The 27,240-nt window shown below is 41.1% G+C and overlaps 1 protein-coding gene across 4 annotated transcripts in view; it reads left to right on the forward strand.

Moving 5' to 3' along the window:
• The first annotated feature begins 7,467 nt into the window (after positions 1 to 7,467).
• The window catches only part of TAB3 (TGF-beta activated kinase 1 (MAP3K7) binding protein 3), a 60,006-nt gene continuing 40,233 nt past the window's right edge, over positions 7,468 to 27,240 (forward strand). For 2 of the 4 annotated variants that reach the window (XR_008425992.1, XM_053917244.2), the window contains exons 1-2: positions 7,468 to 7,888; positions 21,545 to 21,647. The gene's annotated coding sequence lies outside the window, so the exon portion shown is untranslated. Of the gene's footprint in view, positions 7,889 to 14,199; positions 14,452 to 21,544; positions 21,648 to 27,240 lie in introns of those variants that run through there. The other 2 variants (XM_024557551.4, XM_053917245.2) reach the window with 2 other exon arrangements.

Consider the following 27,240-nt stretch of genomic DNA (forward strand, 5'->3'; position numbering starts at 1 on the left):
ATACTGTTGATTTAAGTCCTGGTTTCCTTCCCGTCATTGTTGGTTCCCTGTACATTTTCCTTTATTTCATTTAGCATAGCCTTCATTTTTTCCTCTAATTTGTGACCATATTCAACCAATTCTGTGAGCAGACTGATTACCAGTGTTTTGAACTGTGCATCTGATAGGTTGGCTATCTCTTCATTGCTTAGTTGTATTTTTTCTGGAGCTTTGATCTGTTCTCATTAGGGCCATTTTTTTTTTTTTTGTCTCGGCACACCTGTTACATAGTAAGGGGGAGAGCCTTAGGTGTTCACCAGGGCAGGGCAACCCACATGCTGTGTTGTGATGCTGTATGTGGGGTGGGGTCCGAAAGGGAACAGTACCGCTTGCTCCACTCTCTGCTGGTTTTCAGTCACTCCCTGCCCTACCCACAAGCAAATAGGGCCCTTCTGGTGCTGATTCCTGGGTGGGTGGGCTTGTGTATGTTCTAGGACCCTGTGGGTCTCTCCAATGAACTCTCCTGTGAGGCTGGGAGTTTCTCCCACTGCCTCAACCCCCACAGATGTTTTCAGTCAGAGGCTTGGAGGCTTTACTTCCCGGCACTGGAACCCTGGGTTGTGTGGTTTGTCTCGCTCCCCAGTTGTTCCTCTCAGTTTATCTACACGTGAATGTGGGACTGCCCAATCCTCCAGCTGCCACCTCACCAGGTCCGCCAGCCACTGCCTGGCCGAGAGTCCTCTCCAGCCCACTGCCCATCTCCACCCCTCCTATGGGTCTGGATGAATGTTTCTTCTTTAACTCCTTGGTTGTCGGACTCCCATACAGTTCGATTTTATGTCAGTTCTGGTTGTTTTTTGTTTTTAAATGTGTTGTTGTCCTTCTTTTGGTTGTGCGAGGAGGCACAGTGTGTCTACCTATGCCTCCATCTTGGCCAGAATTTCGAGACAAGAGATATTTTTGAAGAAACCTATTTGTAATTCTCTCAATTTGAGAGTTGAGGAAGGTGGGCAACTGTCAGTATCTGTATGAGGATTCTCTTAGAGCATCGTTGAGCTTATCTAGCATTAAGGAAAGATAAATTGAGAGACACAATTAATGAATTCATTTAGAAGTAGATACTGAGCATGTTTTCTATTTGAAATGAACTCTTTGGAAAAAGAAATGAGAGATTCCTTTGTATTGGTCAAGAGAACTGACCTTCTAAATGTTTTTAGTCCTATTATTAATTAAACTTTGACTCCAAACAAGGAAAAGATATTGAGCCAATTTTAATTAAGCTCTTTCTTCTGAGAAAGGTTACCACTCCCAAGATGACACCTTTGACAGAGATGAGCCAGCGGGAAGCTGACCACTAGCTGGGGGCACTGGTGTTTAGGAGTGGGGAACTAGCAAGGAAAGGGTTGATCCTGGTCACCAGATGGAGTTACTGAGATTGGTGTACTATATGCATTCAGTTCAGGTGACAGGCCAGGACCCAACCCAATTCCTCTGGCTTGTTCCCAAAAAAGTCCTGGTGAGTACAGGTGAGTCATGTTCTACTAGTAGCACCAACCCATTACCCATCACCAGACACACAATTCCCAAGTCAGAGAATGCTGAACCAGGAGACAATGAGCGTGTCCCCATGGGTGAAAGGGTGGGGGTGATGGGCAACTGGTGTCTCTTCCTGCTTCATCCTTTGCACTTAATAATTTTATATCCCTTCATTAAGTGTCCTGGTATAAGAGGGCTCAATTCCGTTGTTCCTTGTGGTTATAAAAGGGAAAATTAAAATAGGCTGCCTTTACTTCTTCCAGAAAACTCAGAAGGCATTTTGACACACTCATTATTTAGGGTACTGTCCAGGGGCAAGTGCTAAATGAAAGTTGTTAGGTAGGAAGAAGAGTAGGGTATAGAATACAGGGGAAAAAATTAGATTGTGAGGAACCCCTCTCCCATTGAGAATCACCAAATTACAAGGCAAGAATCAATCCAAGGATCTACACAGAAGTGAAAATTAGCATAATTTAAACAGAGTATTTTAGTACAAAGAGCACATCTGTCTGAACGTGATCCTGAGAACTCATGCTAGGTTGGAAGCAAAAAGCTAACTGGAACCAGAGATCTGCTCTTCTCCCAGAGGGATGTTCTGCATGCAAGCTCAGCTTCCCATGGGACTTCCTTCCCTTATAGGAGGACTGTAACATCTACTCAGTCTCAAAGCCCCAGACAATGCCTATAGAGAGCTGGCACCCTAAACCCAGATGGACTGGCACCAAGCAGCCCAAGCGGTACATCACCCACAAGGTTCCTTGTAGGCTTGCTCTACAAGAAGGATGAACCCAGGATCATCCTTTAGGCTCAACGAGGGCTCCCTCTCACCAAAGTTCAATGAGCTACTATTGGCCCAACCCACCACCTGCAGAAACCAACACCGAGCCATAGTATGGCATAATTTCTCAAGGAAACCAGCCAGCCACTTGGATAAATTGATTACTTTGGATCCTTTCCACATGGGGTGTGTGCGACTATGGGGCAGCAGATTCATTCTTTCCAGAACTGATTCATACTCTCGTTTTGAGTTTGCTTTTCCTCTCCACAGTTCCCCCAGGGGCGCCACCACACGGTATTGCTTAAAACCAATGGACCCATGTTACTGCAAAGGAGTTGCACATGACCATGAGAACCACTGGTCTCATCACGTAAACCTCACCACTCAGAAACAGACAGTCTAATGAAATGGCCCGTTAAAGGTTCAACTAACTTTTAGACCATACCTGGTGGAATGAGTTGACTTGCTAAGAGCCCTTGTTGGTCTCATGCACAGCCTCTATTCTTTTTTAAAAAAAAGATTTTATTTATTTATTCTTAGAGAAAAGGGAAAGGAGGGAGAAAGCGAGGGAGAGAAACAGCAATGTGAGAGGGAAACACAGATTGGTTGCCTCCCACATGTCCCCAACTGAGGACCTGGCCCACAACCTGGTCCAGGCATGTGCCCTGACTGGGAATTGAACCAGCAACCCTTCGGATTGCACACTGGTGCTCAATCCACTGAGCCACACCAGCCAGGGTATAGCCTCTATTCTTGTCACCATGAGTGACCCTGGGTGAGACCAGAAGAAGAGCTGCCCAGCTGAGCCCAACCCAAATTGCTAACGTACTGCATAATGAGCAAACACAATGGTTGCTATTTTAGGCTATTATGTTTTGGAATGGTTTGTTATGTGGCAATAGAATATTGATACAAGTGAGCCCAAAATAACTGAAATGGGACAGAAGATGTATCTGATGCAGCTGAAGAAAATACAAGCTAAGTTCTATCACATTGTAAAGAGAGCTCCTAGGCCCTTCCCTAAAGGTTCACTAAAAGGCAGCAAAACCGGTTCTATGACTATCACCCAAACCTCTCCCATATCCCAAAGAAGAGAAGGCTAGCTCTTCCTTGGCACTGCCTACACCGGTGGCAGCCATCTCTTACTCAGCATCACGGCTGCCCTCAGACCCAAAGAGGACCAAGGAGTTCATCCAGCATGATCAGACCGATCTGTCAAAATTACACATAACTGGCAGAAACCCAGAGGCATTGACAATAGTATGTGCAGAAGATTCAAGGACCAGGTCTTGATGCCCAATATTGGTTATGGGAGCAACAAGAAAACAAATCACATGCTGCCCAGTGGCTTTCGGAAGTTCCTGGTCCACAAGGCCAAGAAGTTTGAAGTGCTGCTGATGTGCAACAAATGTCACTGTGTTGATATTGCTCACATTTCCTGAGAGAACCACAAAGCCCTTGTGGAAAGAACAACCCAGCAGCCCATCAGACACCAATCCCAATGCTGGGCTGCACAGCAAAGGGTATGAATACACGGCTTGTGTGCACACTGCTTTGTGTTAATAAAACCATAAAATTCTGTGGGGGGGAAAAAAAGACCAGAAGGGAGATTTGTATTACTTACCACTTTTGAAGAAATGTAGATTTTCTCTCCTACAAGGGAGGGCAAAGCCAAGCGAGGGCACCTCCAAGAACTGAGTAAGGGGCATCTTCAAGATGTATCACCTTCTAGCTGCTTGGTTACTGAACGGTGGCTATCTGGAGGTCCAACCCAGGCAGAACATTTTAGGGAGAGCTGACCACATATCCTTGGAGTTTGCAGACTGGAATCAGCAAAGGGACTGCTGCCTGTCATCTGTCAGAATTATGAAGACAGGAAGGTTGCTGGAGCAGCGGGACAGGGCGGCATGTCTGTTGTTCAGCATGGCAAAGACACGTGAGTTCCCCATGGATCAAATGAACATCAGAGGCCCTGGCTGGTGTGGCTCAGTGAATTGAGTGTCAGCCTGCCAACCAAAGAGTCGCTGGTTTGATTCCCAGTCAGGGCACATGCCTGGGTTGCAGGCCAAGTACCCAGTAGGGGACGCTCGAGAGGCAACCACACAATGATGTTTCTCTCCCTCTCTTTCTCCCTCTGTTTCCTTCTCTAAAAAAATAAATAAAACCTTTTAACAAATGAACATCACAGAAGGCAAGCAAGCTTGAGCCTCTTATTTGTGCCCTGCCATTAGGTGACGGGATCCTGACAGTAAGAAGTTGAGGGTATTCCACAAGAGGCAGGGACTGAGAAGGAGTTAGAAAAGATTGAGTCCAGCCCTGGCCAGTGTGGCTCAGTTGGTTGGAAAACTGTTCCATACAGCAAAAGGTTGGGGGTTCGATTCCTGGTCAGGGCACATAACTAGGTTGTGAGTTTGATCCTGGGTCGGGGTGCATATGGGAGGCAACCTATTGATGTTGCTCTCTCATATCCATGTTTCCCTCTCTCTTCCTCTCTCTCTCCCTTTCTCTCTCTCTAAAATCAATAAGCATATTTTTTTTAAAGAAAAGGTTGAGTTCTTATCAAAGAACTGTAACTTGAAGAGGGTGCTGAAGAATCACGCTCACCCCATGAGGGAGCCAGCATTTGGGTGCCAGTGACATAGAAGACATTGATAACCAAAAGAGGACTTAGAGCAGCATCAAAAAGTAAATAAGACCAGGGGCTGAGGAAAGAGAGGCCAGAGAAAAGAGCATTATTTATTTGTGTCCTCAAATGTGCTATCAAATCTTCCCAGTGGAAGCCTAAGAAGAACCTCTAAATTAAACCAAGAAAGAGCCAATTTTAGGCGTCTGTCATGTGCAGAGAAGACAAAGGCATCTATGACGGCACCTGCAAAGCAGTAACTTGCCCACCTCCATTCCCACCCTCTTCATCCTTGGAGGAGAAATTGTGGTTAGCAAAATGGGGGAGGAGATGTAGAAGCCTAAGGAACAGAAAAAGAAGGATTACACCCGCTTCTTTGACTTTAAACTCCTCACTGATGAGAGAGAACAAGGTATAATATTTTTTAAAGTTAACTGTGAGGTAATGGATGTGTTAATTATCTTGTTTTTTTAAAGATTTTATTTAATTATTTTTAGAGAGGGGAAGGGAAGAGAGAAGAGGAGAGAAACATCAATGTGTGGTTGCCTCTAGCATGTCTCCTACTGGGGACCTGGCCTGCAACCCAGGCATGTGCTCTGACTGGGAGTCAAACTGGCGACCCTTTCGTTCACAGGCCAGCGCTCAATCCACTGAGCCACACCAGCCAGCACAGAACAAGGTAAAATTTTAAATCAAGTTCTGAGTTTTGATTATTTTATGGGGCTGCTGGTTGTCTTCCCAACCTTTTTTCTAAAGTCATAGATTTTTAGCTACGTACAAGACCGCTTAGAATTAGGACCACACTCCCCAGTCTCCCTTGTAGGTAAATACAGTAATATGATTAAGTTCTTGCCAATGGGCTGTGAACACAAGTTATGTTGACAACTTCTGGGTTGTGCTCTTAAGGGAGATGGGTAAGCCTTTTCCTTCTTGATGACTGGAATGTGATATGGTGCTGAGCCATTTTGGACCAAATATACTAGGACAACACTCTAGCGATGGTGGAGCAAGACAGGAGACTAACTCCTGCTCACTTAGTGGAACAGAGCTGCTATATTAGTCCACTTGTGCCATGGAATAGGTAAAAGTCTCAGTGCCATATTATAATGCACATTTATTTCTCACTCATGGGTTTGTGAGTTGGCTGGGGCAGTTCTGTTTGATATGAAACCTGAATTTGAAGGAGGTTTTCTCCAAATGTTTTAACATGATGGTCCCCACTATGTGGGATGTGCAACAGGAGAGAATGGCTCCCTTTCTGACCACATTCAGCTTCCATAATGAGTGGTTCTTAACACCCGAGCTGCTCCGCTTTGGGATATGGGTCAAATTCAGCTCTGTTCTCTGTGTGTCATTCTCATCACCAGGCAGGAGGGAGATGAGAAGCTCTCAGGACAGTAGAGGTTCCTGCCCATAAAGCACCTGGAACCAGTTTGAGATTTTGCCCACACTAGTGGACACAGCATCTTGAGCCGCGCTCAGAAACACTGGTACCAGAAGATGCTGCTTCCTCCTCAAAAGTCTGAGTTTCAGTTCCGTAAGGCCCCTCCTCTAAATATCTAAATTGTAATGATTCCAACCTCTTTCCTTAGTTCCCCAAGCTCCAGGCATAGTAGCTGCTTCCTGCAGTTGCTATCTCTGCTATACATTGAGTTTTCTTCTTGTCTTTTCAGTTATCTAATTATCAATCCTTTATATTAAATTCTTTGTTAAAATCACCAGAATGGTTTGTTTCCTGACAGCACCCTCACTTACTGTACTAAATTCTATTCCTGTTAAGACTCAACTCAAGAATTTTCTCTTTGATATATTTCAGGACACCCCACCCCAGTACCTGTACTCATTTTTATCATAGAATTTACTGTGAACTGTCATTTTTTTTTTTCCTCATCCACCTCCGTCTCAGACCAAAACTCCCTTAAATAAGAGCACATCAGTTTCCTCAGCACCTGGCACACAGGAAACTCAACGACACACGTTTAAATGAATGAATAAGTGAATGAGTGAGGAAAAACACAACAAGAACACAAACGGTAAATAGTATGAGATTTGGAAGGCTCACACAGCGCCAAAATGAAAGAGAAAGTTAGATGGTGCTGTGAGAAACGGGAGGACTGTGACTGTCAGCTGTGAGCCCAGCTGAACACACAGCAAGCTCTCAATAAATAACGCAAATCGACAACGCGGTGAAGGGACAGCTGAGACTCTGCAAAGAATACTCGGTGACAGGGAGGGTAAGGAGAGGGAAAAGACTGGAGAGAGCCCGGGGACGCCTAAGTGTGTTCGCCCTTTGGGCTGTCGGGATGACCCATCTTTGTGGGACGCCTCTCACTTCGCCACTGGCTCCTGCCAAGCCCTTTCCGGAGTTTCATTCTGGTTCCTCCGCCCCCTCCTTCACTCAGCGCCTCCAGTGGAAACAGGTAAAACATGGAGCAATGGGTGCTGTTGTTGAGGCTTTTTCTGGGCATGCGCTATAGGCCCGCCTGCCCGCCGCTGCGCAAGCGCAATAACCCCCCTTAAGGAGTACTGGCCCTTGCCGATACGAGGGAGCGTTCGTTTAGAGGCCAGCTCAGGCTACTGTAATTGACCACCTTTCCAGTGGGCCCCCGCCCTCCGGTTGCTGTCGGGGAAGACTCGCGAGAGCGCCCCCAATAGTCTCCGGCGGCGCCATCTTTGTGTCTGGCGAGCGACGGCGCCCGATGGGAGACCCGAAGCCGACGATTCGCGAGCCAAGCTCTAGCTGAGAGCGGATCCAGGAAATACGAGGCGGGCCCCGGTGGGAGGGACGCACTGAGGGAGGAGGGAGGAAAGGGGGCGGTGGCGGCGGCTCTCACCGTATCCGGGCTTTGCGCGGCGCGCACCCGAGGGGGGTGTCGGTCGGGGAAGCCGCGCCGGCACAGACCCCCCGCGGGAATAGGCTGCGGGAGTGACTGCGAGGCGGCGAGTGGCGAGCGGCCAGCAGCGGCTGCCGGGTGAGTGTCGGTGAGGAGGCCCGGCACCTGCCCGGATGGGGGCGTTGGGGGTGGCCCGGGGGTCGACACCGTGGCCCCGCGCCCGGGTGGTGGGCGTGTGCGCGGCTGCTTGGCCTGGGGCTCCGGGGCTGCCGGAGGTCTGCGCAGGGCCTGGCGCGGCGGCCCCGGACCGCGGAGGAGAGAGGGAGTGGCCGGGGGACTGGGTTAGCCTTCGCCCCTGGAACGGAGGGGAAGATGTCCTTCCTCGCCGGACCCTGGACTTCGAAAAGAGTGAACCGCTGTGGACGGGCTTCAAGTCCCAGCAGGGCACCTGGGGATGAGAACTAATGCACCAAGGTTGGGGTTGTTGAGAATTGTAAGGAAGGTTAGTAGTAATTGTTCTAAAAGAGGTTTGCAAATGATTGTGGGCAGGTGTGGAGTACGGAGAAAACATCGTCTACGTTCATTTAAAGATCACACGAGCAGTCCTCCTGTGAGGTCCAACAGATTAGAGCTAGCACCACTGGAGTTCTGTAGTTTAGTATTGCGTGCCAGCTTATTAAAGTTCATAAAACCAGGATTTGGGGGTGGCATGGGGGACAAGATGGGTTATAAAGTAAGTTGCATATAAAGTCAAAAGTTCATAATGTCGATGAAAAGCATTTTTGTCTTTACTGAAATGTAATTTTAAAAAATTGCTTAAGAAAACTTGTCACCTTTGGTCCAGACAGGGCTTGTCAATTCCGTGTGTTCTTAAGTGACATTTGTCAATTAGACAATTTTGGCTTGTGATATATTTACCTGTAGTTTGTAAAAACAAGACTGAATGGGAAAGAATAATTTTGACAAATGGAAAAGCTTCCTTTGCGCACTTTTTTATTTGGGAAGGATAAGGGGATTTACTTTTTTTCCCCCCCTTTGCAAATGTTTCACAGTAGTATAGGAGAACATTGGTAAGAAGAAACATTTACATCAAAAAAGGGCTTTGAGATGAGAGTTAAAAATTTCACAGCGTTAAATTTGAAAGGGTTTGTTTTGTGATGGTGTCTTTTTATGAACACTGGAAGATTGCAAGCATATACACATATATAATTTTAAATCACTGTATGATGCGAAGTTTTTCAACTTTAGCCCCCCCCCATTTGCCTGCAAATAGCTTAATCAAGGGAAGGACTTTAGTGAACATAAGTGTTAAATATGTGATTAATCTGTGTTCTGTCTCTCTAAATTTTCTTCCACATGTTTGACAGTCTTCTCAATTACAGATACCACCCTCTGTACAGTTTGTGTTGGAGCAGATGGAGTTAACATTGATTATATTCAGGCACTGGGCTTGGAGAATTAATGTATTTCTGCACTTAATCCTCAAAGCTATTCCTGTGCCAAAGGTAGCATTATCCCTGTTGTACAGATAACGACACTTAACCTCCAGTACTCTTCAGTAACTTTCCTGGGGAGGTCATATAACTGGTAAATTGCAGAGCTAGAACTCCCAACTCGTGTGTCTCGTTCTGCAATGTGTTTTTTTCTACTATGCTCTGCATAAGTGTATGTGCTGACTGATACAAATTTTATGAAAATGGAAATTTTTGTCACAAAGAGACCTTTCAATTCTGTTGGTAATCTTGAAAGCTTTCAGTGTTCTTGGCTGAAGATAATCTCAAGATTTTTTTCCCCCCAGACGTCTTCATTTCCTAGCTAGAGGTAACATTTTCGCAGGTTTGCTGGTTAGTAAGGATTCCCACTAGCCCATAGTGTCCTATCTGAAATTCAGATGTTTTCAGTAACTTTGCCTCCAGTTTCAGCATGCCCAAGGTACTTTTAATATTTTGTTTATTCTGATCCTGAATAGTTTTTCAAATTATATTATTAAAATAAAGTACCAACTATTTATAGGGGTTTGAATTTGCTTTATCATAGCTTGGAGGTATACATACATACATACCCACCCACCTAACTCCCTCACCCACCTACCTTCTCCAGCAAGTGGAGTACCTGATAAGATATTGTTTTTCTCTTCTTTAATTTGGTTCAGAAGTCTTGGACTTAGTTTGTGGTCTGCAGAAAACACAGTAGCTATTCTGGGATCCAGCATAATCTTCTGTGGAGCTAGGGAGTGAAAGACAGTCCAGGTTTCCAGGCAGTATCTTAGATGTAGTTGCAACAGCAAGAACATCTTGGCTAGACAGGCCAGGCCGTTGGTCACTTTTGTCTTCCCCGGGCCTCTGTTCTTGTATCTTCCTGCTGAGCTTGCCATCCTGGCCATTGTCTCTGCTTAAGAGAGTTCGACTGGAAGAGTAGCTGTTGAAAGTTAAAACAAATAAAAATCAAAGGGATGCCAGATGCCGGCACTCATCCTCCAGCAGGTCCTTGGGTTAGGCTTACCTGTCAAATTAATTATCAGTGGCTGGAAGTTCTGGAGAAGTCATTATGGAATTAGGATTTACTGCTCCATATTTTAGGAAGTAAATCGGGGCCTTCAGTTAAGTAGCCATGTCTCACTGAAACATGGGGATTGGAGGCCAAGGAAAAAGTAGTCCTGTGCTCTTCAGGATGCATCTGCGTGTGTGTGTGATGTGGAGTTTAGAGCTTTGCCTGAAATAAACCCTTGGAATCCTGAGGGCAATGTTTGGCTTGAATTAGCAAGTTTTTCATTATAGTTGTACTCCCAAGAAAGAGTTAAATGGTACTTATTTGTGAAGGTAATTACTTGTGGTATTTGGGCTATTGGAGCAAAAAAAAAAAAAAAAAAGGACAGATGATAATGTAACTGAGTACTCACTAAGTAAATAAAGCCTTTCTGAAATGATTTATATTGCTGCTGTATAAATAAAAGACACCAGGAAATTGTCTCCTATGTTTTTAGAAGCTTATCCTCATACCTTCTGCATAATAAAGCTCAATTTATTGCCCTGGCCAATTTGTTTAAAAAATGAAATGGATCTGATGAAATATTTGGAACTGTCAAAGGGAATTAATCCTAAATACTTAAGAACATTTATTATAGTTTTAATTTATTGGCAGGTCTATTAATTTGACTCTGAAACATCCCACTTCCTTCCTGCTTCAAATTTCTCTCCTTTCCTTCCTCTCTCACACTGTTCCTTCTGGTACCTAGAGCCTTCCCGCAGTTCTCAGTTAACATAGAAGTCTTTGGGAGAATGGATGCTGACAAGGAGGGCAACAGAACTCGAAGTCCGCTTCCCTTCTTTGAATCACTGTGCTCTTAGTTTAAAAGGGACCTGGATAAAGACCCCTTAACCCACTCCATTCTGTCTTGAAAGGAGAATGAGAGTAGCCAGAGTGAGGGAGGTAATATCAAAACCCTTGCCACGGTTTCTCTTTTCCTTCCCTCTCCTAAGTATTTTAAAGAGTAAAGGTTGCAAAAGCCCATGTTCTACAGGAGTAGGCACTGTTCCCTTTTCTTCTGCAGCCCACCCCGACCCCACACTTTTTCCTTGTTCCTTTTAGCTGCCATCCCACCCTTCATCCTTCTCTTCCATTGAGTCTTGCCTCCCTCATCCCAGGATCTCCTGACCGCGGCTCTGCCTTTTTGTCCTAACTCTGGGGCCCTAATGCACTGCCAACCACCCTCCTTCATGCCTTTCCTTGTGCTGCACTTTGATTGTGGAAGCCCGGACCTTTGGTCTTGGTCTGGGGAGCCCAGACTCCCAGATGGGGGAGGGAAGAATTCTACTTCCAGGGCTGAGGGGTGCAGGAGTAGTTGCTTTTATTCTAAGTTGAATGCTAAATGGGTTTTCCTACAGATTGGGTAATTTATTATACTTCTGTAACCTTATGGGTGTTTTAAGTTTTTGTGGACTGGCTTTGAAACCTGGCACATAGACCTTTGTTTTCTGGGAAAGCAAGTTCTGAGGTTCAAATAGATGATTTTAAAAATCGGCTTGTGCTCCAGAACTTGGGGGGTTGCATGCTTTTTGTTAATTACTCAGTGGGATGGTAGGGAGCACACCCATGACTCTCCAAAATTAGATGTGGTATGTGGATCAGACGGCTCTTTTGGGAGATAAACTGATAGCCTTTATGGATTGTCAGTAAAGAATTTCTGGGTTTAGGCACATGTTTTGAGTTCAGTCCATCCCAGGTTAATGTTTGTCATTAAAGCAGATGTTCGTGTTGTAGAAAGAACAGTTTTTCTTTGTCAGAAAAGGCATATCTTGTTCCCAGTATATCTTGCCGCTGTTTTGAAACTTTTCAAGAGTATTGGAATTCTTGGTTATTTTACCCTAGTTTACTTAGTGGTAAACATGGGCAGTATGTTTTACCTGAAGACTTTAACAATAAAAGTTTTATTTGTCTGTTGTTGAAGTTGCATGCAGTTACCACTGTTTGTAGAGTTCAATTAAGTAAAGGATTTCAAAGTGATAAAAGCAAAGCATAATATATTTTATATTTATTCTCCATAAATGTGTTCAGTTTTAGCTTGGTTTAAGGATGTATTCCTAATAAAAGTCAAGATGGGATTCTTTATTGGGGGGATGGGGTGGTCCCCCAACCACTGTTGTTTTAAAAATGAATTTGAGTCAGCCCTCTTTGAGAGTTCACCAAATTATTTAATTACACATAGAATGTAGTGGTTAAAAATATGCCCTCCCAGGGTAAAATTCTCAAATGTTCAAATCTTACTTCTGACACTAACTAGCTCAGTGATACTGGGCAAGTTGCTTAATCACTGACCTGTTTCCTCATTTTTGAAATTGGGATAGTGTAATATCTACCTCACAGGATTTTTGTGAGGATTAAAGGAGCCAGAGAATGTATAATATTTAGAGCATGCCTAGCAATGGAAAATGCTCAGTTCTTTTTGATATTATTACTTTATTGTTGTCATTACTGCTGCTACTATTACTACTTTGGCTACCTTCTGAGATGACATCCCTTCTGTCATGGGTGTGTGAAAGGTGTTTGTTTACTCATTAGTAATTTTTTGATGCAAAGCCTATTGGGGGTCCAGGTAGAGAAGTATATTAACTGTTGGATATGTAAAATTGGCCATAGTGAAGGAAATCCGTAAACTATTCAGCTAATTTTTTTCAGTAACACCATTCCTGTTATGTTAGGTATAAGAGAAACTGTGCCACTTTGAGCAAAACTGGCTTATTTGAGTAGCTTCAGGGTCTTCATTAAAATTTGTTCATATTATTTTGAGATTTGGGATCTATGTAGAGGGATCCTCAATTTCTAAATGGTCCGTTTATAAGGGTTTTTTTTGGGGGGGGGGAAATCAACTCCATTTTCCCAGAGAAATAAGGTCACATAAGGCCTTCAGTTTCCCAGGCCAGCCCAACATATATCTGAATTTGAAAACTGATAATACTGTTAAAAATTAGCTTCTGTGTATAACAGTGTTTCAACAAGAATAGCACTGAGCACATCAGGTTTGAAAGATTATGAACACAATTTAAAAAATGGGTGGTGGAGTCACATTCCTTCGCGATCCTAGCAAAGACTCACAAGCCTTTGGCAAAGTGGTCTCTAGCAGGCAGGACTGTTTTCCAAGCCTGGCTGATCAGAAGGCTGTATAGTATAGTGGTTGCCTTCAAATCTCTGTTATCACTTACAGAACTCCTCGTCTAAAATTTAGTTATATCCCCTGGCTGGTGTGCCTCAGTGGCGAAGCACAACAGGCAAGCACACATTGATGTTTCTCTCCCTTCCTTTCTCCCTCCCTTCCCCTGTCTCTAAAAATAAATAAATAAAATCTTTTAAAAAAAGAAAAAAATCAGATTTCTATTGGATTTATGGAAACGTTAAAAAAAAAACCCAAAATAAAATTTAGTTATAGGTACTGCCTATCTTACAGGGTTCTTGGGAGGGTTAGATGTGTTTATATAAAGTACTTTAAAAAGCACCTGGCCCATAGGTGAGTGCATATGAAAAATGTTATATATTTACTATTAAGTTTTACTGTTCTGAGAGCTTTAGAATAACCCTCTTTACTTGGGGTCCCACTGCCCATATCTGTTGTAGTAAATAGGATTTATCATTTACCGCCTTTTCCACTGAGAAATGGTTTCATAGTTTTTCATTTTCATTCCTCCCTAAAGTAAGCATTTTTTTTGAGGCTTTCCTGGGGTTTATTTTATTTATAGTAATACTGGAGAAATAGGTAGCCTTTAGAGTCCCTTCTGTGAACTATCCCCAAACCCTCCTTTGGGATGGAGACACTTTACTTCAAGATGCTTGACTAGGGACATTTAACTGGGTCAGAATTTTGAGGTACGAACTTCTTGACTTTTGATGGCTTTTACTAAGTCATTTCTTTTTAAATAAGCTTCTTATTTTGTAATAATTTTAGATTTGCAGAAAAGTTGCAGAGTTATACTATAGAGTTCCCTTATACCCTTCACTCAGGTATAAATAACCATGGTACATTTGTCACTAACATAAGACACTAACATTGGTACATTACTGTTAGTAAACTGCAATTTTATTCCATTTCACCAGTTTTCCCACTAATACCCTTTTTCTGTTCCAGGATCTAATCCAGGATACCATGTTGTATTTAGTTTTTAAGTTACTTCTAATTATTTGTTTATATCATTGAGACCTCCAGTTCTTTAGTAAGTAAATTTCTGTGACCATAAAACCTCTTTCTGGTTTAAGTTTTCTGCACGGCCCCGAAAGGCCAGGTATTTCCCCTGGGGATGGTTAGACCAGGGAGTCATCTTGCCACTGCTTAGTTTGAAATAAAAGGAGAGAGTCCTACAATAGAGGACAGAATGCTATGGGCATGGAGTGCAGACTAAAGCATTTTTATAATTAAAAAATGTTTTCACTGGAATAAAAGAACTGTTTTATGTAATGTTCACTTTTGATGGATTTAGCTTCAAAAGGACAACATTCTTTTAAAAACGTTGAAATTATATAGAAAGCATACTTCATACTGGAGATAATTGGAATGAGTTGGAGAAATTGCTTCTTTAGTTATAATTATGATCGATTTAATAAGCAATTAATATTGTTCCTCAGTGACCAGCATTGTATTCGTGAATACTGTGTATGTTGCAATAAACACTGTGGAAGCTGTTCATTTTCAATCTGAAGTAGAATACTTTCAAGGAAAAAAAAGATTAATATTGTTACTATAATAATTTATTGTCACTAATCAGCACAATTGTTTATATGTACTGGTTTGTTTGTGATCACGATTGATTTTTTTTAAAGTCTTTCAGGGGTACTGTGTGCTGTAGGTGCCATTGTCATTCTAAGTTATCACATAAGCCTAAGTTTGATGTCAAAGTTGTCATTTAGTGTAAACAGAAAGTTATCTGTTGGGTTGCACATCATGTACTTTACTTTTCAAAAGTCTTATCTTTTCTGTCCCAGAAATAGTTTTTGGCTATTAGTCATGGATGGCAAAGAAATTAATTTTGAGTTGGTAACATTTGGGTGCCAAATGTTATATATTGAGGGACACTACCAGTAAACAAATTCTTGGTGGGTGGAAATCCCCTAGAACTTTCAGAAAATTGGTAGAGGGGTGAAATTAAATAACTTCAATTGTTTCTACTTATCAAGAGCTGCTTATGACCTTGGACAAATCACCTAACTGCAAAGGACCTTGGTTTCTTCATTAGGAAAATTGAGAGATTTGACTAGCTATGTCAACCTATGAGTTCATTTCTGAGATTTGAAAGACCCTCTCATTTAATAAATCTTAGACCTTTATAAGTCAACACTGGTCACTAAATCTAGATATAAGTCAATTTATTTTGGGGAGAGGGTGTTAATCTGTTTCAAACCAACGTTACTGTAAGTTTGAGTGACTAGTTGGGTTTGAGACCTGTGAGAAATATTGAGACCCAATATTTCTTGATAATTAGCATGTTGTGTAACACCTGCTTTTTAAGTTTTTGTTAGTTGATTTTTGTGCTTTGACCTGAAGCAATGGACTTCAAACCTTTTGCTCTTTGTTCTAGAGTTCTAACTAGAGAAGGAATGGGAGAACTGGTTTAATATGGGCATCAAAAATTTGGTAAAAATGTTAACATATAGTAAAATTTTAAATCTGTAAATCTCAGGGAAAGGGTCAGTATAACTAGATCTAATAGGTAACTGAGGTTCATGCTTTTGTAACTGTTTTGGGTGGAATTTCTTCAAAAATGTTAGGTATTTCCTTGTCTATTTTGACTAGTACTTATAATGTTGAAGTGGTAATAGACGGTCATATTGTCTTGTTCCCTTTGTCAAAGGGAAGAAAACTTTGATCCACTAAATGAGATATTTGTTTTAATTTTTTCCTAGTTACTCTGTTAGTTTAAGGAAGTTTCATTCTGTTACTAGTTTGGTAAGAGCTTATATGATGAATACTGGATTTTATCAAATGGTTTTCCTACTGTTGCACCTTGAATCAAATTATATTGATTGCTTTCCTAATGTTAAATCAACTTTGCCTTCCAGAAGTAATCACAGTTTGGTCATTATCACATTTTCCTTTTATTTGCTTAGAAATTTTGGATCTTTGTTCTTGAGTGAGATTGGCCTTTATTTTGTTTTCTCGTACTGTCCTTGTCAGGTTTTGGTGGACTTGTAAAATGAGTTAAGGAATATACCTGTTATTTCTTTTTTAGATAACACATACTAGAGATCACATGATATTGGTCTTTGTCTTGTCTTTTCCTTAGTATAATGCTCTCCAGGTCCATCCATGTTGTCACAAATGGCAAGATTTCATTCTTTTTTATGGCTCAATATTCCATTGTATATGTATGCCACATTTAAAAAATCCATTCATCAGCCCTAGCTGGTGTGGCTCAGTGGATTGGGTGCCGGCCTGTGAATCAAAGGGTCACCAGTTCGATTCCCAGTCTAGGGCACATGCCTGGGTTGCCAGCCAGGTCCCCGCTTGGGGGGTGCGCTAGAGGCAGCCGCACATTGATATTTCTCTCCCTCTCTTTCTCCCTCTGCTTCCCCTCTCTAAAATGGATAAATGAAATCTTTTTTAAAAATTTATTAAAAAAATAAGATAAAAATCCATTCATCCATTGATAGACTCCTAGATTGTTTCTATAACTTGGCTATTGTCAATAATGCTGCAATGAACATGGGTGTGCATTTATTTTTCTAAATTAGTGTTTTCATTTCAGTTTTTGACAAATACTCACATGTGGAATTGCTGGATCATATGGCAGTTCTATTTTCAGTTTTTTGAAGAACTTCCACACTGTTTTCCATAGTGGCTGCACTAATTTACATTCCCACCAGGAGTGCACAAGGCTTTGCTCCCTTTTCTTCACATCCTCTCCAGCACTTAAAACGCTGGCCTTACGAGTTTAAAGTCTTCTTCTTTTTTTTTTTTAAGATTTTATTTATTTATTTTTAGAGAGAAGGGAAGGGAGGGAGAAAGAGGGAGAGAAACACCAATGTGTGGCTGCCTCTTGAGTACCCCCTACTGGGGACCTGGCCTGAAACCCAGGCATGTGCCCCGACTGGGAATCAAACCAGCGACCCTTTGGTTCACAGGCCAATGCTCAATCCACTGAGCTACACCAGCCAGGGCAAGTCTTCTATTTTTTGAAAGAGTCTGAGAAGGATTGGTATTGGTCATTCTTTTAAGTGTTTGTTAGAATTCACCAGTGAAGTCATTTGGTCCTGGACTTTTGTTTGGTGGGAGGTGTTTTCTTTCATCCTCACCCTAGGACATGCTTACTGATTTTAGAGAGAGGAGAGGTAACATCACTGTGAGAGAGAAACATTGCCTGGCTGCCTCTCACACCCCGACTGGGGACCAAACCCTCAACCCAGGCTTGTGCCCTGACCAGGAATTGAACCCGTGACTTTCGGGGTATGGGACAAAGCTCCAACCAACTGACCACACTAGCCAGGGCTGTCTGCTTATTCTTTCAACTACTGAGAGATATCTTAAAATCTACCTCTATGATACTGATGTTTGTCTCTTTCTCCTAGTAGTTCTGACAACTTTTGCTGTATATATAATTTGAGGTCATGTTATCAAGTGCATGCAAATTTAGTTAATTATATTCTAGTGAAGTAAACATTTTATCATTCTTAATGTGACTCCTTTAACTCTAGTGATGCTTTTCTGTTTTGTCTGAAACTAATTTGGCTATACTGTCTTTATTTTGGCTAAAGTTTGCATGATGTATTTTTCTATCCTTTTAACTTTGCTGTGTTATGTTTTACATGGGTTTCTTGAAAGCAACACATATTTGTAGATTTTTAAAAATCTAGTCTGACAATGAAAGTATATACAGCATTACATTGTTTCCTACCTATTCTGTATTTATTTTTCTCTTCATTTGAATGATCATTTTTATATCAGTTTTTCCTTTTTTTGTTCAGATAGCCCATTCATTTTAATTCTTTTTATGATCACTTACCAAACTCTAATATTAATTGATACTTTACCTTCCTCCTGGTTGAAGCAAGAACATTAAAAATACTTTAGTTCCATTTACTTACCTCTTGACATACATGCTCTTGTCCTTAATTTTATGTGTCTATGTATGTACATACACACACAAGCAGAGGGACACAAAAAAACCCAGAATTGTCCTCTGGAGGGTGGGCCCCTTTGTAGTATAGGCTTCCCCCACTAGGTGAGTGTTCTAGGATCCCATCTGTATCAGTGTACCAGCTGGCATTGTTGTGAGAGGCTGCGTTCGACTTAAGTGAATTTTTTTTTGAAGATTCTTTCAGTGCATTTGCCCATTTCATGATGGGTGATTTACGAGCACACCTGCCCACACAAGGCTGAGTACTCAGCATGTTTTGACCAAAAAACTCCATGGCCCCCATACCCCACCCTCCTTATTTACCCAGTCTTGCCCTGAGTGACTTTTTTTGTCTCCCTGATGAAAAAAGTTCACAAAGGGAAACGTGTTGCCCATGTGGAAGAGGTGAAACAAAAAACAGCAGAAGCACTAAAAGGCATTAAAATTCACAAGTTCAAAAGCTGTTTTGACAAGTAGGAAAAATGTTGATAGGTATATTGCATCAAATGGAGAATACTTTGAAGTTGACTGAAGTTTAAACATGTAACAATAAATACACAATTTTTTGTGAATTCTGGGGGTTTTGGAGTCCCCCTTCATATATATATATATTCAAAAGCTCTACAGATTAAATGTCGATAACTTAATTTTAAAAACTTGTTATTTTACACAATGTTCCCTTAGATTTTTCACGGCTCTTCATTTCTTTCTGCATCTGTTACTTCCCATTTTGAGTCAGTTTTCTGTTGCTTTATGATTACTTAGTGGGGGGTGTGCTGAATGTGAACTCTGTTTTTATTTGTGTGAGAATATTTCAAGTTTTTATTCATTTTTATATTTTTAGTGGATATTTTCTCTGCAGTACAATACTAGGTTAGTGGTGGTTTTTCTTTCTGCTCCTTGGAGATACCATTACTCAGTGCTTCCGCTTCCATTTTTGTTGTTGAGAATTAAGCTATCCATCTAACTGTTGCTTCTTTGGAAGTAATATTTCTACCCTCAGGATGCTTTTAAAGTTTTTCTTTGTTGATTTTCAGCTAGGAATTCATTGAGATTCTTACTTTGTTGTGTGACATCTTTCATCATTTTTGGAAAATTTCAGCCATTGGAATAATGCTTTTGTCTCTCTTTTCCTTCTGGGAGTCCAAATAATGGCATTGGATGTTAGACCTCTTCACTGTATCCTTATGTTTCTTCTTTTTTTTTAAAAATTGATTTTAGACTGAGAGAAACATCGATTTGTTGCTTCACTTATTTATGCATTTGTTGGTTGATTCTTGCCCTGACCTGGGATTGAACCCACAACTTCAGTGTATTGGGATGATGCTCTAACCAACTTATCCACCATCCACCCAGTTAGGGCCTCCTCCTATTTCTTACCTTCTCTTCATTCTGAGCTTTTTCTACCCACCCATCTTCCGAGTCACTGTCTCAATTGTGTCCATTGACTGTTAAGCCTGTTCATTGAATTCTTAATTTCAGTTTTAGTATTTTTCAATTACAGAATTAGTCTGCTTCATTTAAAAATCTGCTATGTCACTTTTTATGGTTTCTACGTCATTGCTGAGATCATTAAGTTTGGTTTTCACCTCCTTGAATAATTTAAAATCTGTTTGATAATTCAATATTTGGAATGCCTGTGAGTCTTATTTTTTCCTAAGATTTTATTTATTTAGCCCTGGCTGGTGTGGCTCAGTGGATTGAGCACTGGCCTGAGAACCTAGAGGTCACTGGTTCAAGAACCAGTCAGGGCACAATATGCCTGGGTTTTGGGCAGGGTCTGCAGTTGGGGGCGTGCGAGAGGCAACCATTTGATGTTTGTCTCCCTTCCTCTCATTTTCCCTCCTTCCCCTCTCTCTAAAAATAAATAAATTCTTTTAATTAAAAAAAATTATTTTGAGATTTTTATGGGCCAACAAGATGACTCAAGACCAAGTTGCATTCAGTGTATGACCTGATTAATTTCTGGTTCACTCCTGTTCCTAAGGTGCAGCCCTTTGGGTTCCTAACCTGAAAGTGGGGGAAGTGGATTTTCCTTTTGTCCCTCTTTGCCTATCGGGCTGTCAGATACAGTTTAAAACCTCTAGGGCAGGGATGTCAAACTCATTTTCACGGGGGGCCACATCAGCTTTGTGGTTGCCTTCAATGGGCCTAATGTCATTTTAGGACTGTATAAATGTAACTACTCCTTAACAGTTAAGTGAGAGCTCGGTGCTGCCACTGGGTAGAAACAAGGTGCCGGGCCGGATAAAACAAGGTGGAGGGCCGATGGCCCGTGGGCCCTGTGTTTGCCACCTGTGCTCTAGTTTCTTCTGGATTGCTTGGCTTACCTCTCTGAATTCCAGTCTTTTAAGGGCTTCTGCATAGTTTTGTAATCAAAGCCATTACAATTTTTTAAAAGTTTTTTAAAAAGATTTTAAAAAATTAATTTTTAGAGAGAGGGGAAGAGGGATAGAAGCATCAGTGTGTGGTTGCCTCTCATGTGCCCCCCACTGGGGACCTGGCCTGCAACTCGGGTGTGTGACCTGACTGGGAATCAAACTGGCAACCCTTTGGTTCACAGGCTGGCACCCAGTCCACTGAGCCACACCAGCCAGGGCCCCATTACAATTTAATAACTAGCCCTGGCCTGTGCGCCTCAGTTGGTTGGAGCATTGTCCCATAAACTGAAGGGTCATCGGTTCAATTCCCAGTCAGGGCATGTGCTAGAGGCAGCTGATTGATGTTTCTCTCTCACATTAGTATTTCTCTCCCTCCCTTTCCCTCTCTCTCAAATTAATAAGCATGTCCTCAGATGAGTATTTTTTAAAAAATTTTAATAACTAGTATATCATGAGGAGCTGTGGGGACCCTAATGGTTTGCCAGGGATGCAACTAGAGTTCCCCTTGCTAGCTTTCTCTGAAGCCGAAACCTTAGAAAAGCTTTAGCTTTTGCTGTTTTACCTCTGCTGTTGGCAGCTCTGGATTAGGTACTAGAGGTCACTGACTGCCTGGGAAGGGGAGCAGGGTGGTTTGGGCACTCAGATAAACTTTCTGTTGGTTTCTATCAAGTTCATTCACTGAAATGTCCGGTAGAGATAGATACGTAGGTGGCTGCATTCTTTATTTGACCTTTTATTTGTATACTGTATCACTTGCTCACACTGTTTTTTCTTTTCACAGTTTAAATCTTTCCTTTTTGGTCTTTTATTGTTTTTAGGACAGTGTCTTCAGCCTTTTCTTGAAGGTTTTTATTGTGATTTACTGCATGTCAAAGTAGACAAGGTATCATAGTTGAAGTTTTACCTGTTGAGAAATTGGAGGTAAGGAGTGTGCGTCTGTGTCTGTGTATATCTGTGTCTGTGTATTCCTGTAATGTATTAGAGAAAAACCTTTTTTGAAAACTAATCCATGTTGTTAATATCCCCCGCCCCCCCAAATCTGTTTTGTGCATTTAAGAGCAAGGAAAAGATGTTCGGGTAATTTCATGTGTTTAGATTTGGCCCTAAATCAGGACCCTAAGCAAGTTGTCTATACAATTCATTTGTTATTAGAAAGCACACCAGCAAATGGAAGGGTAACTGAATAAAGGGGGGGAGGGCTAATCAATCCTACCCAGGTCCCAGACCCCAGTAGCTGGAGCTAGTGGAGCTTGAAAGACTTGCCCTAAGGAGTAACTGGGTGTGCGGACATAAGCTGATCTTCCAACTTCCTAATTTTTTGGTAATTATTCTTATTCTTAGGTACATGTTCAAAAATTGAATTGTATAGATGATAAATCTAGTATTATGAACAAATCATAATTTTTCATTTGTATCCTAATTCTTCCTTTGAGCCATTGGTAGAACTGTATCGAGAAAGGCTGTTAAACAATATCAGCTTCGATTTTTAGATAGCTTGTTTTGCCACCTTATAAAGATAGTCCCACTCTTTTTAACAGCTGTTTCCTAGTATAATAACATAGGTGGGTGTGTGTTGTGACTTAAACACTGAACAAGATGTTAAGAGGCCTATTTTATAATCTTGACTTTTAAGCAAGTTTTTAAATCCCTCTTAGCCTTCAGTTACCTTCTCGTGTAAAACAAGGTTATGTTCAAGGTTTCTTAGCCTTGGCGCTATTGACCTTTCAGCCAGCTAATTCTTTGTTGTCAGGGGCTGTTGTGTGCACTATAGGACATTTAGTGTCTTCCTGGCCGTTTATTATTTTTATTTTTTCAGTTCTACTTTGCACCCCAGCTTGAATGTCATCTCTTCCATGAAGCTTTCCTTGGTGCTCCTTTTAATTGTTCTACCTTAATTGGTTTTTTTTCTGACAACTTATTATAGGACTTAACCCCACTCTGTTATAACTATCAGTGTATTTTTCTCAGTTTGAGGGCATGAGTCTTCTGTGTCTCTAAGCAGAGTACTCAAATTTTATTAACTGAATGAACAAGGAATCCAGAAGTAGTAGTAGTATTGTCAGGCTCAATATTGTTAAATAAATAATTATTAATGGCATTTTGTAAATCTTTCAAACCCTTACAGTAGGAAATTCCCAGTTTGTGATCTTGAATTTCTAGGGTGATCAATCTGGTAACTCATTAAAAAAAAAAAAAATCTTGTAAGACAGGTGCCTCCAATAGTATGTGAGGGAGCTGCACAAAACACATCGAGGCTGAATTTGAGGAAAAGTCACACAAAAATTTATAAGAGTTGCTTTCAACTTTCATATCCAGAAGTTTCTCAGATAACTCCATTTTGTTCATTCAAAACCCGCCATTTATTCAGATAAAAGTAAAAAGGTGCTAAAAATTTTTCGTACATAACCTAAAATACCTCACCATATCTAAGTCAGCATTTCTCAAAGCAACCCATAGTAAGAAATACATGCCAAGTCATGATCTCGTACATAACACACATACCCCTCAGACAAGTTGGTTCAGTATTTACCATTACTATGTGTGAAGCCCTCTAATATTTTCTATTGTTTCTTTTTTTTTTCTTAATGCTTGTCAACACCCTATAAATTTATTACATAATTCACTAAGAGGTCACAATCCACCATTTAAAAAACACTCACTGTTCCTAAGTAATCTCTAAGTAATAAAATGTGGAGATGATCTGCCTTTGGCATCTGTTACGAGTAGGTTGTCTTTTTATTTTATTTTTAAAGATTTTATTTATTTTTAGAGAGAAGGGAAGGGAGGGAGAAAGAGAGGGAGAGAAACATCATTGTGTGGTTGCCTCTCACATGCCCCCCACTGGGGACCTGGCCTGCAACCCAGGCATGTGCCCTGACTGGGAATCGAACCGAGGACCCTTTGTTTTGCAGGCTGGCACTCGATCCACCGAGCCATACCAGCCAGGGCGTGTCTTTTCTTTTAAAATAATGTCGTTTAAGAATTGACCCAACAAAGACCTCAGAACATCCGAACCAGAGCAAGTTACTTTTTCAATTATTTAAAAGCCGTACATTTTGTCATTTATACTAAGTATTTAGTGTGCACAAGGCACTATAGGTAAACGAGCATGTTTGGTTTTCATTCTCAAGATTTGCAGTGATAAAACCTAGAGAAGAGTAAAAATTAAACTATTTCAAGTGCTAAAAGTGATAATAATACACAGTGACTTTTAATAGATATTTAGTGGGGGTAGAAAGCTGTTGGTTGAAGTTGATGGGAGAAGGTTGACTTGAATGGGGGTGGATTTTGCATTGTCACGTGTCAGGAGATTGGAAAAAGCAACAACACGTGGTAGAGGACAGCATTTATGTAGGTGCAGAGTACTTCTTGCTCATACTTGAACCTCATTTTGGGGGTAATATTTAAGATAAAGTAACAGAAATTAAGATAAAAAGTCTGGTAAAGTGCCAAAATTATACAATATAAACAAGATATGTTATTTTAGCTCTGCTATGGTTATAAAATGAGGTTGAGTCAGGAGATTAATTAGAAACTTATGTGCATGATGGCTCTGATATAAGCCAATATTTGCCCTAAAATGATAAAGTTAACATTGAATTACTAGGTTTACCGGGAATAAAAATAGCTTCTAAATGATGGGGAGAGAGAATACTCATTTGTCAAAATAAGCCAATAAAGCTACTATTATTCTATATATAAATTTCTTCATGGAACAGAAATGGGTTATATAATAGTCAGCATTTTTGGAAGTTACATGCTATTTTGGCTATGCAATAGAAAATTTCACACATACTTGATAGGCCCAGGCTCATTCTTCTCCAAAAAGAATGGGGCGGGGTGGGGGGGTAGCTTAGGATGGTAAGTCACAACCAGGCATGCTGCAAAAAAGCCTTAAGATATGAGCGGTGGACTTTTGCCTTTCTGAACTGCTGTTCTCTTCTGTGGGATAATGTAGAATGTAATTACTGTAGAAGGTATTTGTGACCTAAAGGAAAAGAAGTTCAGCTTTCAATGAGACTTGGGAAAGAACCACCTGCCCTAAAAGTGGTTCTTCTGTCTCCTGTTAACTCTAAGGCCCTAGAAGTCGGTGAGGTTTTACCATTCTTCAGTACTAAGTTTGGAAGTTAGCAAAAGGATAACTATCTCATTTTGTCAGACTCCCAGACTACTCAAAAGAAGGGGCTTTCAGAGCTGGAGATGTGAATAAGACTGCTGTGCCAGGGCTCTGAGGTAATTAAAAAAAATTTTTTTAAACATAGATTTTATTTTTTGGAGCAGTTTAAATTATACCGAAAAATTGAGAAGATAATACATATACCCTGCACCCAGTTTCTTCTAGTATTACATTAGCATGGTACGTTTGTTAAAAATTAATTAACCAATATTGAAACATTGTTATTAACTAAAGTTCGTACTTTAGTTAATTCAGATTTGCTTAGTTTTTAGCTAATGTATATTTTTCTGTCTCAGAAGCCCACCAAGATACCATATTACGTGTAGTCGTCATGTCTCCTTAGGCTCCTCTTAGCTGTGACAGTTTCTCAGACTTTTCTTGTTTTGCTGGCCTTGTGAGTTTCGAGGAGAACGGATCAGGTATTTTGCAGACTGCCCCTCCATTGAGACTTGTCTGATGTTTTTTCTCATGATTAGACTGGGGCTAGGGGTTTGGGGGGGAAGACCACAGAGTTGAAGTGTCATTCTCACCACATCCTATCAGGAGTACAAACTATCAGCATGATTTATCGCTGTTAATGTTGACTTTGCTCAGTTGGCTGAGAAGGTATTTATCAGGTTTCTCTGCTGTAAAGTTACTCTTTAAAAAAAAAAAAACAACTCCTTTCTATGCTGTGCTGTTTGGAAAGAAGTCACTCTGTATTGTTCGCACTTAAGGGGTGAAAAGTTGTGCTCATCCCCTTGAGGGTGTTGGGAATTCTACATGGGAGATTGTGTCTCTTCTCCCCCATTTATTTCTTTGTTTGTTTATTCAGTCATTTCTTTATATCAGTATAGGCTCATGGATATTTATTTTATACTTTAGGTCATAATCCAATACCACTTTTATTTTGTTGCTCAAATTTGTCCAGCTTTGGCCATTGGGAGCACTTTCGGTTGGCTCCTCAGTCACTTTAACATGTCCCCATTGTCATAGGGTTGTTTGTTTGTTTTTAGCACTTCACTTGCACTACAAGACACTCCAGGCCCATCCCGCATATCCCCTGTTCCAGTTCTAGAGTAAGCAGTGTCTCCACAAAGCCCTGGTTTCTTTTACTACAGAATGCTTTTGGAAATAAAGATCTGGGTGCTAGGTGTGCGCTTTGCTACTGGAGTGTCGCTACTTCTCAACCCTCATAACTGAAGTCTTGTGTATATACAATCTGTGTATTTATGCACATCTATAAATGTTCCTGTGTATCCATTTATAAATCTGTGTTATATATCTATATCTGCTAAACATGAATTCATACTGATGTCTCCCAACTCTGGTTCATTCCCACATGGGTCATTCTAGTCTTCTTCTCTTGCTTGTCTATAACCTCCCACTCCCAACAGTGAGAACCATGGCTCCCACCATTCACCGTCATTTACTTAATTGTTCAATCCGAGTACACATCTATACATGTACATCAGTTTTATTAACCTAATACTCCCATGTGTAACTATCTGAATTTTTTTTAGCCTGTACCCCCACGGGAAACAACTTCATCAACTAAAGTACAGTGCTTATGTACAGGTCCTTTTGCCTTGGGTCTTAAAGACTCCACTCATTTCCAAAGTTACCTAGATCAGCCCCTTTTTCTCTGTTCCCTGCAGTGATGCTGTTTCATACATTTGTAATACAGTTAGATTCTGTCATAGTGTCCATTTCTTCCTGAGATCCCCTAACCTCCTAAAAGGTTTGTTTTTTTAATTTGCATGCTTTAAAGTTCACTCTTTGTATTATAAAGTTCGATGGGTTTTGAGAAGTGCGGAATATTACACATCTACCATTATAATACAATACAAAATAATTTCACTGCCCTACAAGTTCTCCTGTGCTTCACCTATGAACCCTTCCTTCCTCCTCACAACCCTCTAGCAACTATTGATCTTCTTACTGTCTCTGTACGTTTTGCCTTTTCCAGAATGTTTTTGAGATATTTTTTTCTTTTATCGATTCTAGAGAGAGAGGAAGGGGGGAGAAAAAGGGGGAGAGAAACATTGATTGGTTGCCTCCTTCATGCATCCCAACCAGGGACTGAACCCACCACCCAGGCATGTGCCCTGACAGGAAATTGAACCTGTGACCTTTCAATTTGTGGGACAGTGCCCAACCAACTGAGCCACACCAGCCACGTCTGTTCTTGAGATACTTTAAAAGTCACTTTATAAAGGCAACCTTTGATTTCTCTAGCCCATATACCATTTTCCCAAAAACACCAACTCAGCATTCTTAATTGAACACAATATATTTTTTTTGAGCAAAATATTTCTAATACATAAGAATTGAGGTGGGAGGGAGGGAGTGCGGGGA

This window comes from Desmodus rotundus, chromosome X (genome assembly GCF_022682495.2).
Source record: "Desmodus rotundus isolate HL8 chromosome X, HLdesRot8A.1, whole genome shotgun sequence".
NCBI lineage: Eukaryota > Metazoa > Chordata > Mammalia > Chiroptera > Phyllostomidae > Desmodus > Desmodus rotundus.